Below are 21,282 nucleotides of genomic sequence, written 5' to 3'. Positions count from 1 at the left end.
ATACGTAGCTTTAAAATAGTATAATGAGGCCATTATCAGAGCTCCAATATTTATAACTTTCTTTCATTAAATATATATATATATTTAACTTTATCTCAATAAAAAATGTTGATTACAAAATGCTGACGTCTTACAAAATATTCTACAATAAAATATATCTGTCAATAACCTTTCGTCATAGAAGTCTCACTTCACCATATAATTATCAGTCAGATTAGACGTTTTGTTTACTATTCCGGGAGGAAGAGGGTTGTGTTTTTTTTTCGGCTCTCCATTCTGAATTATTTTTTGGTGCGTGGAAGGAAGGCGGCTTGAAGAGAAGGCTGGGCTTCTTCGTGTTGTTGTTTTTGCCATTGGTTTGTTTGCAGTTTTATGCTTTTTGTTTTCTCTAAAAAAAAAAAAGTGTAATGGCGTTTCTGTTGGGGGTGGGTCCCTAGTTTGCTTTGCAGATTTTGCGTTGACTTCAAAGAGTTTTTTTCTCTTTATTTTTGGGGTGTCAAGGTGGCTGGCACTGGATTTCTGAAAAATCAAGGTAGGATTTTTCTAGTTTTTCTTTTTAATTGTTTCGGTTTCTGCTATTTTTGATTCTGGCTGCATCTAATTAGGTTCTTCGTCAGTGATGACGAAGAGGAAACCAGAAGACTTTGAGTCTGAGGGGAAATATAAGGATAGGAAAATAAATTACATATTAACAAATGAGTTCTTGGAGCATGATAAAGCCAACATTGCAATTCAAAGGGGTTGCCCCAAAATAAAATTGTGCATTGATAGTAATAATGGTCCATCGCCATGGATTAAACCCACAACAATCAATGCCACGTTCGGACCACTTACCCATAAAGAAGACACCTTTTCCCTAAACAAATACAAAAAATTGGTTCTAGTTACTCGGCACTTAAGCTCAGTAGAGAAAGTAACTAATTTTGTAAAGAGTGTTCCGGAAGCAAGGATTCGTATCATTGACACGAATATTGTAACAAAATACATCATCCGTGATGTTGAGACGGATTTCAGCATAGTGGAAATTAATGAAGAACTATCTTCACAGGATATTATCGCAACAAAAATAGTTAGATTTAAAAAGAAATGGACGGCAGAACCTATCCCAATTGTTCGTATTGAAGAAATTGGGAAAACAAATCGCTCTGAAATAAAGATCGGCAGACTCATCTTCAAAGTGACCAAATTTATAGAAAATCCTAAGGTTTGTTATAAATGTTTAAGATTCAGTCATACACAGCTCCGGTGTCAACACGATAAAAGATGTAAAAATTGTGGGGGCTCATATGCCGATGATTGTAAGTTACCCACTAAGTGTTTTAGATGCGAAGAGGCTCACGATGCTCTCGACAAAAGATGTAGTTTTTACAGTCTAGAAAAAGAGATTATAAATCTGGTCAGAGAAAAAGACATATCATTTCTGGAAGCAAGGAGGATAGCAAAATCGCAATCTTTTGCACAAAAGGTGAAGGGCGATCCGCCGGTCCAGTGTACCGAAATCCCCCAAAAACAAATAACGGACCTCTACTCGGCTTTACAAGACTTAACAAAACTAATTTCTGCTCTACTGCCCCAAGGGAATGAACATGTAAAACTCCAAGAAGTCAACAGACAGTGCATTGCATGTATTGGGGAGACTCAGGGAAATTTAGAGAAATAAGTTGAAGAGAATATTACTCTCCGGAAACAAATCGAGACTCAAAGGGCAATGATTGACTCGCTACAATCTAAAATTGCCCTTCTGGAATCCAATCTTGAATATAGTCACGTACTGAGCCCAGGCGTTGTGCATGATCAACGGTCCCTTGCTGAAATAAATCATTTCAGTGTTGCGGAAGATTTCTCGGGTATCGGTTAATTTTTTAAAAAAAATTTAAAAAAAAAAGGGTTTTTTTTCTCCATGAGGTTTATTTAGTGGAATGTTAGGGGGATCAAAAATAAGATCCCTTGGCTGGAGGCTCCCCCTTTTTCGTCGGCCCAGTGTTTAATTTTGCAGGAAACATGGCTCAATGCGTCTGCATATTTTTCTCTCAAAACAAAAAAATCTTTCGAGCTAAAAGACAAAATTTTACTAGAGGTGGACTGTTAATTGCAGTAGAACAGAATATTCCAGCCCAGGTTATTTCATACTCACTTCCTCCGTCAACAGTGGAGGTCTTAGCGGTTAAAATATGGATTGGTCCAAATTCTGTCCCACTCACGGTTATCAATCTTTACTCTCCTGGAGGTAAATCTGATGACAACTGGTTGGAATCCTTATACTCGCAAATCTCTTCTCCTTTCGTTTTACTGGGGGATTTTAATATACACCATTCAGCACTTGGGAGCGATCATTCATCTTCCGATGCAAACCGGGTTCTGGATTGGATTAGCACCAAACATATGTGCTTGCTTAACATGAAACAATATACCAGATACCAGGGGACTCAAGCCCCTTCGTTATTAGATTTGTCCATCTGCTCCGCAGATATAATCAATAAGAGTACTATAGAGATCTCTCATGATATGTATGACAGCGATCACTGCCCCATCTTTAATTCCCTTTGCAATTTAGATGCAAAGTCTCTCTATACTCGAAAATACATCAATTGGGGCCAATTCTCAAAGAAGGTCAATTCTCTTCTTCAAAGTCATGGGGATGTCTCTTCCCTAGATAGACTTACTTTCCAGGTAAGCGCAAACTCATCATCGTACTCGTTCTCTAAATCAACGCACACGTACTGTCCTTGGTGGGATGCTAGATGTAACTACCTTAAGGCTCTTAAAAGGAAATTGTTAAGAAAGGCGAAATCATATCCCTCCATTTTAAACTGGACTGCATATAAAGAAATGGCGGTAGTTCTCAGAAAGTACGTCAAGTGTAAAAAATGCAGCTTTTGGGAGAAAACTTGTCAGGAGGTAGCTTCTTCCCATAAGGCTTTCAGAATCGTTAAAGCCCTACTAAACAAAGATGAGTCTCCCTGTGAATCCAATCTTGTTCTCTCTTCGGGTACTACTCTGATAGCACCGATTGCTCAAGCAAATGCAATTGCGGCACCAAATGTGCGTATTCCTTTAGATTTTTCAGCATATGATCCTGAAAATTATGATGATATGAATTTGAACCACCCGTTTTCTTTTAGGGAATTTCTAATAGCATTAAAAAGAACGAAAAACAAATCTCCTGGCATGGACAAGATAAATAAGAAAATGTTGTCTTGTCTTTCCGATGAAAATAAATATAAAATTCTAGACTTATTCAATAACTTATGGGCGAACACGATGGTTCCAGAACTCTGGAGAATAGCGAAGATTATTTAAAACCCAAGAAACCTATTTTAAAACCCAAGAAAAATGCAACAGAGATCACAACCTACAGACCCATCGCGTTAACATCAGTATTGGGAAAGATTTTCGAACGGATTATTCTGGACAGGCTGTTGCGGTATTATTTGGAAAAAAGATTTTTCTCTCTTTTCATGCTGGTTTCCTCCCGTTCAAAGGCTGTGACAGCCTATCCGCAGCCCTTCTCAATAAAATTTTAACAGCAAGAGCTAATAAAAAGCTTGTGTATGGTATATCTTTTGATATAAAGGCTGCGTATGACAACGTATGGCATGACGGCTTAATGATTAAAATTTTACAATCAGGGATTAAGGGTAATATTGCCCTGTGGATCTCACATTTCTTACAAGAAAGGAAAGCATTTGTACCATGGAGAGGAGTGACTTCCTCGCTTTTTAAACACGAAAGGGGCGTTCCGCAAGGAAGTGTTCTTTCCCCGTTGCTCTTCACAATTTTTATGAATGACATATATAGTATTTTACCCAATGATGTTTTTTGCTTTATATATGCAGATGACATTTTTATATTAGTTGAAGAAAATAATATCGAAGAGATCAAAAATAAGATGTGGTTCTGTGTTACTAAACTGGAAAGCTGGTGCGACGAATGGCATATGGATATTGCTCCTCAGAAAAGTAATATTATAAACCTCTCATTTCGAAAATCGCCAGTGGGGTTTGTAGTCCTTTTTCGCGGCTGTAGTATCCCTTGGTCCAATAATGTTCGTTATCTTGGCATTCAGTTTGCTTCAACCTTGTCTTTCCGTTCACATATTGACCAGATCAAAACTAAAGCCTTTAAAAAGTTAAATGTGATCAAAAGTTTGGCATCTCCCAGATGGGGTGCAAACGCATCTAATTTGATAAAAATTTGTAAGGCGTGCATCACACAATCCATTGAATTTGGAGCGCATACGGTTGGCATGACTAATAAAGCTGGCTTTGCAGCTTTGCAAACGATACAGAACAACATCCTTCGTTTTGCTCGTGATCTCCCACGGTGGACACCTATCCCAATTTTATATAAAATATCAAATGAAATAAATATGAGACTTAGGTTTGAAAAGAAAAACGTGTTATTCTTTGTTAATCAGTTCTCAGCCCGCGAATACACAGAAGTGTCGAGATCAATTACCGAGGTGAGATCTGTAATCTCTAACCGCATTTTCCAAAGACTTCCCTGCGCAGGCACTTTAGAAGAATATTGCAATAAAAAAACCTGTCCCTGGACCAAATAATCCCGATTATGGTTCCGGTTAGTTGGGATGATTGTGAGCACTTCGCCATCAAAACCTATGACTTCAGCTTCCAACAAAGGAGCTTGGATCCGACTACCATTAAACGTTTGTTCGCCGAGTTCAAATCACACCTACCCCCAAATCAAATTATCCTGGCCACAGATGCATCCAAGAATGAGAATTCTACTGCGGTGGCGGCTATAAATTGCTCCTCGAATGTTGTCATTAAGGGAACGGTTCACAGCATTTACTCTGTGTTTTCAGGGGAGGGCTTTGCCATAGCTCTGGCTGTAATGAACTTTGTCAAAGAACATAAAGATTATATTTTATTGACTGACAGTTTATCTAATTTGACAGCCCTGAGATGCCTAAACTTCCAATCTCCCAAAAGTGCCCTTTTTGTGGCCCGCATTATATTTGATGTCTTAAAGATATGTTCCTTATTAGTACTGATATACACTCCTACCCACGTGGGAATTGCAGAAAATGAACGGACTGATGATTTAGCTAAGCAAGCTTTAACTTCTTCTGTGACTGGATCTCGCCCTAAGACACTTGTTCGGTATACGCTAAAATCGTACGACATAAACAAAACTTAGAATGGGAAAATTCTAAATACTATGAAAAATACAAATGGCTTGATGCTTTCAATTTTAAAAAACTCAATTTATCTAGACGTAATGAGGTTTTAATTTTACGATTAATATCTAGGACTCTTCCAGTCAATGCAGTTCTTCATAAATGTAGGCCCATTGAATCACCAAATTGTGCCCATTGCTAGATTCCTGAAACTTGTGAACATTTTGTTCTTTCTTGCAGTAGATATGAGACAGCGAGAAATTCTCTCCGTGCTAAGTTGGGTTGTGTTCCACTGTCTTTTGACTGGATTTGGGATTTCTCCGTTCAAGGTTGTGATAAAGTGAAGGCTTTGTTGGCTTTCTTTGTGGCTTCAGGTAGATTTTAAAATTTATGTGATATTCGAGTTTTGATTTTTGTGAACCCGGCACAAGCTAAGAATCCGTTCAGGAGCATAAGCCGGAAAACAAACCTCATTCCTTACTTCCTATCAGTCAGATTGATGAGTTTGAGTTTGAGTCAGATTGATGAGATTAAGTTTGTTCTCAGTTACTACGCAACAATTCTTGAAAAATTGTATCAGATTTAAAAAAAAAATTTTTTCCTGAAATTTAATCTTTTTAAAATTTATAAACTTACAGGAGCAGAAGGAGCGGACAACCTTAAAGCAGCATATAGTTTCCAGGAATACAGTCTCCTACAAGCTCTACGCGTTTGTTAATGCCAGAAGAGTTTGCTATGATAAAGTCCTTATTTTGAAGGAATCAGTAATTTTATCCCTTTCCGATGGAATAATTTGAATTCAGAATTTTATTACAGACAGAATTATTATACATGGATATATAAATACTATAAACAAAAATATCCATAAAAATACATTACAATTCCTACAACAGCAAAAATATCCATCAAAATGTACCACAATAGAATAAAACAAAGTCTGAAAAAAAAGCCGAAGAAAAAATGTGCGCAAATGCGGCTCAATTCAAGTTCACTTAACAATTACCAAATAAATGGTAGGTAACATTTCTGCGAAATTCTCGATTATCTAATAAGATTTACTTATCTCACTCCAATTGCGAAGTCGATTTTTAAGAACATGATTGATATGATGTGTCGTACAATGCAATTTTTAACAAATTCGTCTGTGTGATATTTCTTTCTTTCATTAATTATGAGCTTCTAATATAGAAATAATGGTAATTAATATGGAAATAATTACATTAAGGAAACAATGGTTTGCTTTTTAAATATAAGTTTGCCTTGATTTATTAGCTAATTATATACATATATATATTCTAGTATTCTGAAAAAAAATCTTTATTTGGGGTCCTCACCCCTTGATAGTTTTATCAAAGGAGAGAACTATATTAAAATAGAAATAAAGTGTACTTTTTACCCCAATAATAAGAGCCTTAATGAACTATGAAAAGCCAAAGTATTATATGTTATAATTACACTGAAGAATGGGGTCAATTCACGGTCACGTACCAAACAAACCGTTTCTGTTCAATTTTCAACCGTTCTGCGCATGTTGGGATGTCTGCCGATAACGTTGATGAAACCACTGTTTACGGCCGTATTCACCAAACCGGTTGCTAAACATCGGATCGTTCAACCCATGATCAACGATTAATCAATCATCAACCAATGATCATTGGTATTCACGAACGGTAATTTCACGACTAAGCATCAAGGTTACGACAATCAGTAAATGTTACGCTAGCCGATCAATTATTAAAAACTTCTGATTTTTTTTTGAAAATATTATTTTGAATTATTTTCTCCAAATTTTCTTAGTTATATAATTTTATTTCTTAGATAAAAATTTTAATTAGTATTTTCAATGGAATTATTGTTTTTGCATAATTAATTAACGTCGTTTTTTAATTCGTTTGGTGCTGCTTTATTCTTTCCTTTCCCAAATCCTTTTTTTTATCCAAAGGATACATTTTGACAAATGACTATGGCAGTGTTTTTGAAAAATTACATATGTTATTTTTTTACATATTATTTAAATATTATTGAATGTTGAATCTTATAAATATAATTCTTTTTAAAAATAAATTATTACTCTTAGATAAATTAATATTTTAAAGCTTACTAATAAAATTATTACATTTTTTTTTCTTATGTAATGATTTTTATTAATATTGAGACTTTGATGTTTTCAGTTTGCTCAGAGGAAAGAATATGAAATTCAAACTAGTATATATTGAATAAATTATGTTTACAATTTCAAATTATGAAATATAAAAGGTATAGATACCTTTTTTTAAATCTATGCAACTTATGAATCAGTTATTTCATTTTAATTTGTAGAGATCATTAAAGGAAAACAAACAAAATTACACTTTCATATTTTTTATTTACACATTACAAAAAAATATATAGAGATAAAATATATATGATAATTATTTGAAAAAATATGATCAAATGGATGTTTCAATGTACTCACTAATTCAAAAAACTATTTATCGACATTTATTTTTCTAGACACTTAGAAAAAATATAAACACAGTATGACAAGAATGTCCATGTAAATGATGAAATCAATTTTATTCAACAGAAACATTCTAAATACTATATAACAGTTGTTTTTTTATCACGAATAAAAACATTATGTTGAACAATACACTTTTAAAGCAGAACATTTATGAATTTTTTTTAAATGTCAAAATTACATTGATAAAAATCACATTGAATGAATATCATAAAATAAAACATACAATACAGTAAATTTAATAAACAAGAATAAGGTCATGATATATATATATATATATATATATATATATATATATATATATATATATATATAGAGAGAGAGAGAGAGAGAGAAGTTAAATAGGATATAAAGATGAGTTGGAAGAAACACATTTATACTTTTACAGAATTTTTTAATTCAAAATTAATATGTTAAAAAAATAGGAAAAAAAAAAGAGTGAAACATGCATGTAACAATGAAGTTAGGAATAAAAATTATATAATAAATGCTGATATGGCAATTGATTTTCAATGAAAAGACCTGTATTTATTAAAATAGAAATCACTGAGGTGCACAATGGTATAACATGATATTATGATTTCAGTTAAATACAGTCAATTTCAGTTTAAATACAATAAACTATTGACATTTCATTTTTAACAATAGAAAGTTGTTTGATATAAATTCACTTTGAATCCATCACAAATCTGCAAATGTAATTAGAAAACTAGAAATAATGCTTTCTGGAGTCATCCATTTTGCTCTTTTGTTATTAGACATGATTACCCAGGAATAACTGAATAACATGAATTACTAAAAGATAAAGAAAGCTTTAAGATTAATAATAAAAAAGTAAAACCTCATAATGCATTTTATTATAATGCCAAAAACTAAAAATCAAATGCAAAAAATATTTGATGTTAATTAATGGTTTTTATACTTAACTAATTTATATACTTAATTAAATGACATGTATTTTCAAAACTTAAATATATATACATATTTCTTATATATAGCATTCAATTTATCAAATTAAGAGCACTTTTAATAAAATACATCAATTATATATATAACAATATTAATTATTTATGTAATATTAATTATATATATAACATATATAACAATTATATTATAACAGTCAATAAGAAAATTCAATTTTCAGTAGTTAGTAAAGATTTCACTTATTAAATAAATCTTAAAGAAATTTATTCACTTCCACCTAAGTTTAGCATTATAGCAGTTATTTTTGCAGCAGGAGTTTGTTTACTTACATTAATTAAATTTAGATAAGATTTTTTAGAAAATGCAATGTAATATTCATGTAAACATTTTAAAACCTTCTAAGCATATTCAAATTTTTCAGAAATTTCATCAAATGAGAATAAAGTAAATTAGAAATGCTGTCACGATTTTGTTTGATTGTTTTTGTTGGCAAATCGCTTACCAAATTCTTTTTTTCGAAGAATTTTTCTAAAAATTTACTGGAGCATTTTCGATTACTGGAATTCCATTTACGATTTAATAAATGGATACACACTGAATGAATTCTTCAAAATGATAGGAGCATATCACCGACTTCGAAGCCTTGAAAAAATCTATATCAAAGCTATTAACCCAAGTCAGGATTGTTGAAAGGAAAATAAGAAAACATTTTATCATGACAGTCACTCTTGTGTTTTGCATTAAAACATCCATCAGCACACCAGTATTTCCTCTTTTAACACATAATAAGAGGAAAGAAAATGACTCAAAAATTTAACTTCAAATGTAAACAAAAAAAAAAAAAAAAAAAATCCGCTTCATACTTGGCGGAGAACGTTAATGGCAGACTAATCGACGAAAGCGGTGCGGATGAAACTTAAATGCCATGCGCGGATAGCTCATGACATGTGACTTTTACGTCACATGAATTGACCCCATTATCATCAGATTATAATTTTACAATCTTTCATCTAGTATATGACTGTATTCTTGCAATAAATAAAACAGATTAGGGAATCACGTTTTAAACATGTTTATCTTATTCTCCCATATCATGCTATTAAACAGTTTTAAAGCTATCATGCTAGCAACTTGTTAAAAGGCCAGTTTCGTTCAGAACACGGCGAAAGAATCTTTCTAAAAGTGCACTTTCTTTCACATGGGATTCCATAAGACGAAATAGAATGAAATTCGTGAATATTTGTTTTTCCATCTTATTAAACAACTTGAAAGTTTTCTTCATAATGCAAGAATATAAAAAAAAGGGCAAATTCGAAGGTCGCAGGTTGTATGGGAAAATGAAGCTTTTGTTATCTGATAGTCTTTAAAACTATTTTGGAAGAAACTTGTTAAATATATGTTAACCTCCCATACCATAATATTAAGCTGTTTCAATTTTTATTGAGATTAGAAGTATATGAACCAAAAGACTAGTTTCGGCCAGAACTTGTAGATGTATATATATCTAAATATGCATCCTTATCTATCTTAGAGTTTATAAAAGCATATAAGCTAAAATTTCTGCAATAATTTTTATCTTTTAATCATATATTTAAGCTGTTTTAAAATTTTCTTAAAATTAGGGAAATATGAACTAAAAGGACAAATTCATTTAGATTGAGCAAGATATATTGAAGAATCAACCTTTCGTATCCAGCAATCTGCAGCGGCCAAACAGGCGATAAATGACTGTTTGTTTCGCCAACTGGCGATAAGCATCAATCATACCTTTGGAGATGAACTTTGCTCTCCAACGGATACAAGTGACTCACTTCCTGCCTTCGCCAGCTGGCTTAGAACTGCTGCCTTGTGCTGGTCGATGGAATTACGGCCAATGTATCATATTCTATATTTGTTAATTTAATTTGTAATTAAAATTTATTTTTGTTATTTACATGACTGGTAGTTTTCATTAAGTAAAAATGTTTTAATACTTTAATTTAAAGTAAATTTGGCAATGCGTGTTAAACCACGCACCAAAAATCTATGAAACTGATTAGATAAAAACTTGCTGAATTGCTTGCTTTGGAATTTATAACAGCAGAGAGGATTAAAACTACTTAAATATGCGTATTTCCATCTCTTCTGTCATCTAATAAAGTAATTTCAATCATTTTTTCAAAATGGATTTTTAACAAAAAGTGTAAAATATCTTCAATTATTACTATGGATGTGATATGAGAGAACACTTTATTTGCGATTATTTACATAGCAAAGTTTCGAACGCATATTTACATCGAGAAAGCGAAATCTGAATTAATTACATTTTGGAGTGGAGTTGAGTTGCAACTGGTATGACGCTTACATAATCTCCCACCTTGCAATTTTATGGAGTACCTAAAATTGCAACAAAAGTTATAAATCGAGTCTGTTAGGAATTTTAATACGCCTTCCAGCTTTAGTGACAACATCAGGAGTTACTTTGGTTATATAATCATCATCTTCACTGGAATCTTGATCTGAAACAGCTGGAGTTGCAGGAAGTTGAGTGTTTGTGTCTTTATCCTTTTGCTGAGCAATGAATGGTAATTTTTCAGAACTTCTGATTTCCAAGGAATAAAGTCTCTGGAATGGTCTTAATTTTTCCCCTTGAGCTGTTCTTACTCTGGCGACTCTTGAATGTCCATCTGCTCCAGGGAGGACTTCAGTTACAATTCCTAAGGGCCAGTGAAGGCGTTTTCCATCAGTTTCAAGGAGAATTATGTCTCCAACATTCAAAGATTCATCTCGGGTGTGACGATCTTTATGCACTAACATTGCTAAGTATTCGTTGCGAAATCTCGTTCTTAAATCATGCCGTAGTTTTTGAATAAAACGTAATCTTCTATTTAGGCTTTTACTGTCGATATTGTCTAAATCAGTTGTATCACTACTAGGAATGCCTTGCAAGAAACAAGCAGGTGTCAATGGCCTTAGACCTTCTGAATTATCTTCAATATACGTGAGAGGCCTGGAATTTATTGTAGCTTCACAGTCACATATAAGAGTTTCCAATTCTTCATAATCAATACTCTTTCGGCCCAAAATTCTCCTTAGCATTTCTTTTAGCATGCGAATCATCCGCTCCCACCATCCACCCCACCATGCAGCAGTTGGAGGGTTGAAATTCCATTTAATTTTCTTGATAGTGGAAAACGACATGATCTTCTCCCAATCTAGATTTTTCAAGGCATTACTTGTACCAACGAAGTTGGTGCCGTTATCAGTGTAGATTATATTAACTCGACCTCTCCTAGCAAAAAATCTTCTTAAAGCCATTATAAAGGCTTCCGTGGACAAGGAATTGACTAGCTCAAGATGAACAGCCCTATAAATAGCACAGGTAAAAAGGACAATCCATGTCTTTTCTCCAGAACGCAAAAACAATGGGCCTGCCAAATCAATCCCTGTGACTTCAAATGCTGCAGCAACTTTTATTCTATTTTTAGGAAGAGGTGCTAAAGGTGGCTCCGTAGGTTTGGCTTTAAATCTTTTGCAAGTAATACAATGAGAGCTTACTTGTTTTGCTATTTTATTGACAGAAATAATCCAGTAATTTTCCCTCAAATTGGAAATGAGAGTTCGAAGTCCGGCATGCTGCAATTCACAATGTTTCTGGTGTATCAATCGACGAATTATTTCATGGTTACCTGGCAACAATATAGGGCACTTAAAATTCTCTTCTTCATCTCCCAGTATGACGGAATCGTCTTTGAAAGTTTGCATATTTTTCAATGCTTTCATCTTGCTTCCTGCAAAACTTTCCTTTTGAATTAGCTTTAGCAAACAGTTTTCAGCTGATTGGACTTCTTCATAGGTTAGTTCGGTTTCCTTACATTTTTCTTTAAGACGACAGTTTTTAATAAAACGTAGTATCCAAGTCAGCATTCTTAAAATCTTTGTATATTTCGAGAAATAAAGTAGATTGTCAGTAAAGTTAACTGATTCATGCTCCACATTACTGACTATTGTTTTCCTTTTCTCTGATTCAACTAAATTTTCATCAATAATTTGTTTTTCATTCAAAGGCCAGTATTCTTGTGACTTTGATAACCATTCTGGACCTTCCCACCACTTGCTCTTCAATAAAATCTTTGCATCACAACCTCTTGAAGGAAGGTCTGCTGGATTCATATGACCTGGCACGAAATGCCAGTTATCAGAATTGGTATATTTTCTTATTTCAGTTATCCTATTTCTTACAAATGTATTCCAAGAACTATCCCGTTTAATCCAAGTTAAAACAACAGTCGAGTCAGTCCAAAAGTATACTTCATTAAAATTTACCTCAAGTCCATCTGTCACTTGGCAATATAATCGAGATAATATAAGAGCTCCCAACAGTTCTAATCGAGGAATTGTAATTTCCTTTGTTGGTGACACTCTTGACTTACTTGCCACTAATTGAACTGAAACTTTCCCGTTATATTCAGCACGTAAAAAAATACATGCAGCATAAGAGGCTTCACTGGCGTCACTGAAACAGTGAAGACTTATCTGACAATCTTTAAAGGGATTTGCAATTAGTCTTCTTGGAATTTTGCAATCTTTTAGCAGATTTATATGTTTGTACCAGGCTAAAAATTCATTACATATATCTGGTGGAAGCACATCATCCCAATTAATTTTTCTTTTCCATGTTTTTTGTAGAATGATCTTTGGAATTAGAGCAGTTGGACTTGTAAATCCTATTGGGTCGTAAATTCGTTGAGCAATGGATAATAATGTTCGTTTGGTTATATTTTCTTCTGAAATTTTTATAGCACTGTTACAAGAAAGTTCATCATTTTCAGTATCCCAAGAAAGTCCTAGTATTGGAATATATCTCTTTTTTGTTTCTTCTACAATTTCTTCAGAAGTAACCCAACCTCGTAAATCAAATTTGGCTGCAGCAGACATTAGTTCTTTAGCTTCAGAAATAAATTTGGCTGCCTCTTCTCTAGTTTCTAAACTAGTTATGCAGTTATCTACATAAAAGGATTTTTGAAGTTGACGAGCTGTTTCCTTCCTTCCATCTGAGACATTCTCTAGATGATGAGCTATCGTTGCCTCAAGTAAAAATGGACTAGGAGAAGCACCAAATACCACTCGACAATGTCTCAGGGTGATCAATTCCTCTCTTAATGAAAAATCTTTCCACCATAAAAACTTAAAATTATCTCTATCCTTTGGGTTCAAACTGATTTGTAAGAAGGCCTTTTTAATATCTGATGTTATTCCAATAGCATTTTTGCGAAATTGCATTATCAATTTTGGTACTAATTCTAATAAATTTGGACCCTTTTCTAAGCAATTATTCAAGCAATTTCCTTTAGAGTCTTTTGCTGAGGCATCGAAAACAGGGCGAATCTTTGTAGTTGTATCTCCAGTCTTTATTACAGGATGATGAGGTAAATAATGTCCTTTATTCTTATCTTCATTTACAATTTCGATAATTCCCTCTCGAATCCATTCATTAAACACATCATCATATTCGCTTAAATGTCCTGATCGAATAAGATTTTTTGTAGTTGACATCAAACGCTTAGTGGCTAATTCTTTGTTGCTTTCTAACTCTGGATATCCACTTTTCCATGGCAAACATACTTCATATCTCTTGTCTTCATTTCTCTTAATAGTTTTACGGAAAAATTCAACTGTTTCTTCATCGGCTACCTGCCTTGATTTAATTTCTACAGGATCTCGTATACCGATGGCATCTAGACTCCATAATTCCATCAAATCTAAATTGGCAACATAAATAATATTCTCCAAAGATTTTGACTGTTTCGTTTGTTTACCTTGAAGTGTCCATCCGAGTTTTGTTTTTATGGCTACTAAATTTTTATCAATGTGTTTAATGGATCCCGTCAGCAATACACCAAGGTAATCTGCTCCTATTAATAAATCTATTTCAGGAGTGTCTTCCCCTGTATCACTTAATTCTATATTTTTTCTCTTCAAAATGGGAAAAATGTCTGGATTACTTACACGAGGAATTGACCACATATTTTCTTTTCATCTAAAACGGAAATGTTGTGCCTGAAATTTGAAACAAGCTTTGCAATGTAATGTTATACACATTATGGGACTTTTGTTTAGTTTCACTGCCCCCCAAAAGTCCATGACTTAACATTTCTTGATCTACTGGTTCCAATCCCAGTTTATCCACAATATCCTTTTTTATGAAAGATCTCTGAGCACCGGTATCGAATAATCCTCGGATAATTAAAGATCTGTCTTTATTGATGATTTTCACCAATACCGTTAACAATAATGTAGATGAATTTCTTGGTGACAAGAGAATCTTGGCATCTAATTCAGGTGATGGATTCTGTTTTGTTTGATTTATATTTGGACACATAATACTATGATGTTTTTTCTTGCATATAATGCACTTCAAATAGGCCCTACAAATCTTCGAATTATGACCTGGCTTCAAACAAATAAAGCACGCACCTTTCTTCTTTAATATTTCTTTTTTCTCTTCCAGTGACATATCAGGAGCTTTAAAGCATTCTGTTGTATTATGAAATGACTTATTACAAAATATGCATTGCTTGTCATTTTTTTCAGCTCTCTTCTTTTCACTAGATACAATACAAGCTGCCGTTGGAATTTTATCTTTCGGTTTAATTCTTTGAAACTCTTGATCCTTCGCAAAACCGGATCGAGCAAGTTGTAATCTCTCATCACTCTCGACTTCCGATAGAAGAAATTCTAACAAGTTTCCCAAAATATTCGGCTTGACTTTATTTTCAACTCTGTTACGTGTTCGTTCCCACTCTTTTATAAGATCTTCTGGAAGAGCTGACTCTACTAATGGATACAGCATTGCTTCGTACTTTTCAGATGTCACTCCTAATGTCTCTAATGCTCTTAACTGGGTTTCTAATTTATCATAAAGAGCACGTAAAGTGAAATTTTCTCCATTCTTTGCTTGCGTTAAAACAAGATTCAAAAGTTCACGAACATAAATTTTGATCAACAACTCATCTTTAGCAAAACGCGATTTCAATTGTTCAATAGCTTTAGTATAATTCGCGCCCGACGGCGGAAAACTTTCTACTAAATCTCTTGCCGATGAACCAATTTCCGTCGCTTGCAAAAGATATTGAAATTTATCATCCGAATCAATAGTATCATCATCGTGAATTTTTTTGAATTGTCCCCAGAATCCGAGCCAGTTCTTTATATCGCCTTCAAAACGTTTTAATTCCAACTTGGGAAGGCGAAAAGTTCGTTTTGTTTCATTTAATACACAGGAAGTATCACTATTTTCTTCTTTCGTAGCCAAAACAAAATCGACTTTCGTTTTCAAAGCAATCCACTGATCGCGATAATTTTCCGCTATGTCAAGGTCATTAGAAAATTCTTCTTCGTCAATATTTTCCATTTCGGACCATTTTACTCTTATTTTTTCATCTAATACAAATAACCTTTCAGCTTTATCACTTAAAATATTAAATACCGGTATCAATTCAATTTTACTTACCGGTTCCGTTTTCACAGCATTTTCAACTTCTTTCAACGATTTGGTAAATAATCGCCTGAGTTGTGTTCTCTCCCGTTTTAGATAATCCATAATCCTGTCGCGGACGCCAATTTGTAAAATATCTTCAATAATTACTATGGATGTGATATGAGAGAACACTTTATTTGCGATTATTTACATAGCAAAGTTTCGAACGCATATTTACATCGAGAAAGCGAAATCTGAATTAATTACATTTTGGAGTGGAGTTGAGTTGCAACTGGTATGACGCTTACAAAAAGGTCATTTTGGTTAGAACGGCGCTACATATGTATCGGATAGTAATCATTTCGGTATTTTACATTTTATGAATCTGAAGCTATGTAGTGTTTCGAACCTTTAGAATGTGCATTACTTTTTGTCTTTACATAGAAAATGAAATGAAGTTCATTAAAAATTGGTACTTTATTTTTGAGTGAAGGGATATGGATGTCCACTTTTTCTTATTCTTGTTATGCACAACCGACTATACAGCCACAGCTAAACGAAACAGTACCGGTAGGATTTGTTGTGGCTAATTGCTGTCTTTATCATCATCCATCTACACCACTAGCCGATTCTCCGAACTGACATCCTCTTAAAGGACGTCCAACCCCTTCCAAGCTCAAGAGATGCGGTATGTTCAAAACAATTCCCTGCCCCTAGTCATTACGCTTGGCCAAAATCGTTTTCTTTTTCTCAGCGGTTGGCTCTTGGCTATAAAGTGGTCAGTATCTGACCTTCCTTCTCATCTTTTCCAAAACCTGTCGTCCTGTTTTACGAAGAGCAGATATGAATCTCAATTTATGGAGAAATCATCGAGAATTAGGATTCAACAAGATACTGATCTCCACCATATGATTAAATTGCAGCTTAATTCTAACTCTCTCTTGAATTCGGATAAGAAGATAGTGGTAAATTTAATTTTTAGAAAAATGAAGGAACAATTTCAATGTAGAGACTAGAATGCCAGGGTGGAGTAGTAATTTTCCTGTCATATGCCCAAAATAAGAAAATAAATGACAATAGTAAGTTTTTTTGTGTGGAAAATAATAAGATTTTCAAACTCATTCTTGCGTTCCAAAAGTCTTAATAGATTGAATTTTGTTTCATAAGTATCTATTAATATTCAATATGGACCTTTTTTTAGTATTTTCACGAAAGTTGGTGTAGTTCCATTCTTTTAAACTGGAAACCGGAAAATTCAGTTAAACTGGAGGAACTATTTGAGTGCCATATTGTGTTTCGAAAAATAAACTTTCCCGATCCTGGAATCCATAAAATCTATCAGGCTGCAATTTTATAAATATGTATGCTTTAATATTCTATATCTACTATCAAGTTGTTTTAGCTTTTTCTTTAATTTGGAAACATACTGAAGAAAAAATCAGTTTTGTTAAAACGCAGAAAGATGTATTAAAAAATTCAACCTTTTATTATCTTATAATCATTAAGATTGATTTGGTTGAAGCAAGATTATATATATATATATATATATATATATATATATATATATATATATATTAAAAATGTGGTCAATTTCCTTCAAAGGCGCCTTCGGTTTCCCTGCAGACTGCAAGCGGCAAGATTAGTGTGCACGGAAAACTCGAAGTAAACATCTCATTCGATTTCAAAATTTATCAGCATAGAGTGTATGTCGCCGACCCGTGAATACTCGGATTCGACTTCTTGAAGAACTATGATATTACGCTCGATTTGAAGAAACGTGAGCTCCAAGCTACAGGAGAGGAAGTGCCCCTGTTTGGATTGGACACGGAAGAACGTCACTAGTGTCGGATTTTGGCATCGCCGTGTCAGCTCGAGCGGAAGGCATTCACGAGGCAGGAAGGAACTTTAGGTTCGGGGTAACCGATTTTCCTGATACTCAGAAAATCCCGAGAGGAGTGCTAGTAGGAGTGGCACTTATAGAAGTCTCCAGGGAAGTTGTGCCTGTGAGTAGAGATGCGTAATCCACGATTTTTTGAATAACGAAATAATATTTCTACTGTTATTTTTAAATATGCGTTCCAAATATCCGTTATTTCAATCATATTATTAATTAAAAATTATTACTTAATATTAAATATAAAATTTATTAATTGTAATTAATACTTAATTTACTAATTTAAGTAACGTGTAATTGAATTAATTTATCTGTTTCAGCTTACTTCTTAAATTTTATTTTTTTCTCAAAAAAAAAAAAACTATTTATTAACTCAAAACTATTTATTTAATTTATTTATTAGAGTGAACCATTTTCTGGAAAAGGTGAGTTAAAAATATATGTCATTTCTTTAAAATGTTTACTTTAGTTCTATATTCTACCAATAGGTGGCGCCAGCAGTAAACAGAATACATGTAATCAAAGTCAATCATGTCACGAGCAATTAAAAATGATCTGTATGGAATAGTGCCTCATCAAATACGAATATCGGTCACTCCCGTAAAGTGGAGCGGTGACTTCGCACTTTCCAGTGAAGCCTCGCACTTTCCGGTGAAATCACCGCTCCGATAAATTTCAGTGATATGCAATTCAATGATACGATACGATAATTCCAATAACCGGTCCGTTCACTTTTCAATCCAATCACAGATTTCTTTCGAGAGCTTCCATTGGACAGATCGTATCGATTGTTACTTTCCAGTGAAGTCACCGCTCCGGCAAATTTCAGTGCTATCGTATCGATTGTTACTTTCTATCGTGATCTAAAACCTGTAATCGAAATATCACCAGTAAGATCATATCAAGGATTTGAATCACACCCCTCTTTGAAAAGTATTGATCACTTGTATTTGTGACTTTTTGATATTGGTTACGTAATAACCGCTCGCAAAATAATTGTCATCCCTATTAGAGGGTGCTGTCTCTGCGGTTAGTGTTACAAGAGCGATTACACATATTAATTGTTTAATGTGGTTTCTGTTATTCATGTGGGTAACATCCAAGCAATAATAAATGGTAAGTAATCCATTAGCAAGCAATAAGTAATTCAATTCAATATAAAGTATATTCCCAATAATTCAGTGGTTACTTGCATGTTCTAAGAGAAGTATTCAGTTCCATTTTCAATTCGGAAGCTGTATTTGAGATTTCACAAATGTAAATCCATTAAACTGACTCATTGAAAAATCATAGAAGTCATATTTAAATCGCTGCGAATTACGTCGATTGCATATTAAACGTTTAAAATGTTTTAAAAAATTGAATATCCCACTGCATGCGAATTTCGTTCTGCCATCCATTTTCTTAACACTAGAAACACAAAACCAATTAAAATTCACTGGTAAATTTGTGAATTTTGCGGGTAAAATGCGATGAGTGAATCGATAGTAAATAGGCGGGAGCGAAGTTCCAATGAAGGACAAGAAAATTCTCCTGGTAAAGAACGAAATATATGGCAGTATCTTATTGATGATGAATAGCTTACAGGAAGTTGGAGTGAAATTTGAGGAGAATCGCATTACAATACTGTCAATGCGTTGTCCTCAAATTTTCCGTTTACACCTTCATAATCACGGGTGGTAAGATTAACGCTACTTCAGCAATCAGCAAAAACAAGAGTTCCTGGCTGCCTTAACATCTGCAGGCATACCCTAAAAATTTAAAAGGGTTTCATTTTAGATACGGACGCCAGCAACGAAGGAATTGGAGCTGTGCTGTCACAGGTGATCGATGGTGAGGAGCGGGTCATCACATATTTCAGAAGACCTTGTCAAAGGCTGAGCGGAATTATTACGTCACCGAATTACGTTATATTATACGCCGAAAGGAGTTGCTGGCTATAGTAAAGATCGTCGAATATTTTCACCAGTGCATTGCCGGAAGTTCCTTCTTAGAACTGATCACGCGTCACTGGTCTGATTATTGAATTTCAGTAACCAGATGGATACAGTGACTACAGGAATATGACATGGACATCCAACATCGAAAAGGGACATCACATAGCAATGTGGACGCACTTCCAAAAAGATCTTGCCCTGAGAATTGCAAGCACTGTACCAAGGCGGAAGAAAAGTTCGGACTTACTGCACCTGCTATCCGACAAGTAACTTCGGTCCCTTCAACTTCGGGCGATGATCCTTGAAGTGATGCAAACGTCCGCAAAAGCCAAATCGGAGACAAAGACCTGAAACTCATTATAGATCTCATGGAGGCTTCCAATAGAGAACCGACGTGGCACATTACGGTCCTGAGGTAAAGAAATATTGGGCCATGTGGGATTCCCTATGTCACAGGAACGGATACGACGACGGTAAGAACTTTAGGTCGCAAATGGTGTTGCCATGTTCCCGAGTCTCCAGTGTCTTAGAGAAGCTTCATAGCAGCCCAACAGGTGGACACTTTGGGATCATAAAGACTCTTCTGGGTCGTAGAGAAGTGGTGCAGATCCTGTGGTTCCCGCTTTATACTTTTACGTACTTTTAATACTTTTCAGCTTAGGACGAAGCTTAAAAGTATTAATGAGGAGATCTTTGAGAACTTCGAAAGCATATAAATTTTCTCTTTTGAATAAAATCATCCAATACTAAAAACTTTTCCGATATTGTATTCTCATTTGATGCTGATTTTTATAAAAGCTATACATCAAACTTTATAAATAATTTAATATCATTGCATTTTTTTAAAAAAAATTAAGCATAAAAAAAGTAAAAAAATTTGTTAAAGGCTTGTTAAAATATTACTTTTAATTAAGAAACATAATTTTATTTTTGAAAAATTAAGCATTCAAAAACTTTTTTTTTAATGCAAAAATGAAATTTTTTTTTAGATCTTAACTATTAATGACTACTTATGAAAAAGATCCCTTAATTTTCCATAGAAAATTAATGGATTCCATGCAATATTAATTAAATAAAAAAATATTGATTTCAAATATAAAATGAAATAGACCATATTTTTAGTGCAATATTTAAAAATAGGAAAATATGTATATATTAGATTCGACTTAATATATTGACTAATAAGAAATGCAGGCGATTGTCATGTGTAGTGTTTGCAATTATTATCTCCAGTTCCTCTGTGTGTGTCCAAGTTGCTCACTTGCATCTTTAAGCATTAAAATTGAAGAATATTCATTGATGTATGATTTCTGTTACTTAAATTTATATTTCAGATTTGTAAGACAACATATTAGCTCTATTTCTGGCTTTAAAAAATATCTTTTGTTTATATGCATTCTTCATCTTTTTCCATTCTAGTATTTACAT

The sequence above is a fragment of the Argiope bruennichi genome, chromosome 8 (assembly GCF_947563725.1).
Source record: "Argiope bruennichi chromosome 8, qqArgBrue1.1, whole genome shotgun sequence".
NCBI classification, from domain to species: domain Eukaryota; kingdom Metazoa; phylum Arthropoda; class Arachnida; order Araneae; family Araneidae; genus Argiope; species Argiope bruennichi.
This window is presented reverse-complemented; position numbering follows the sequence as displayed.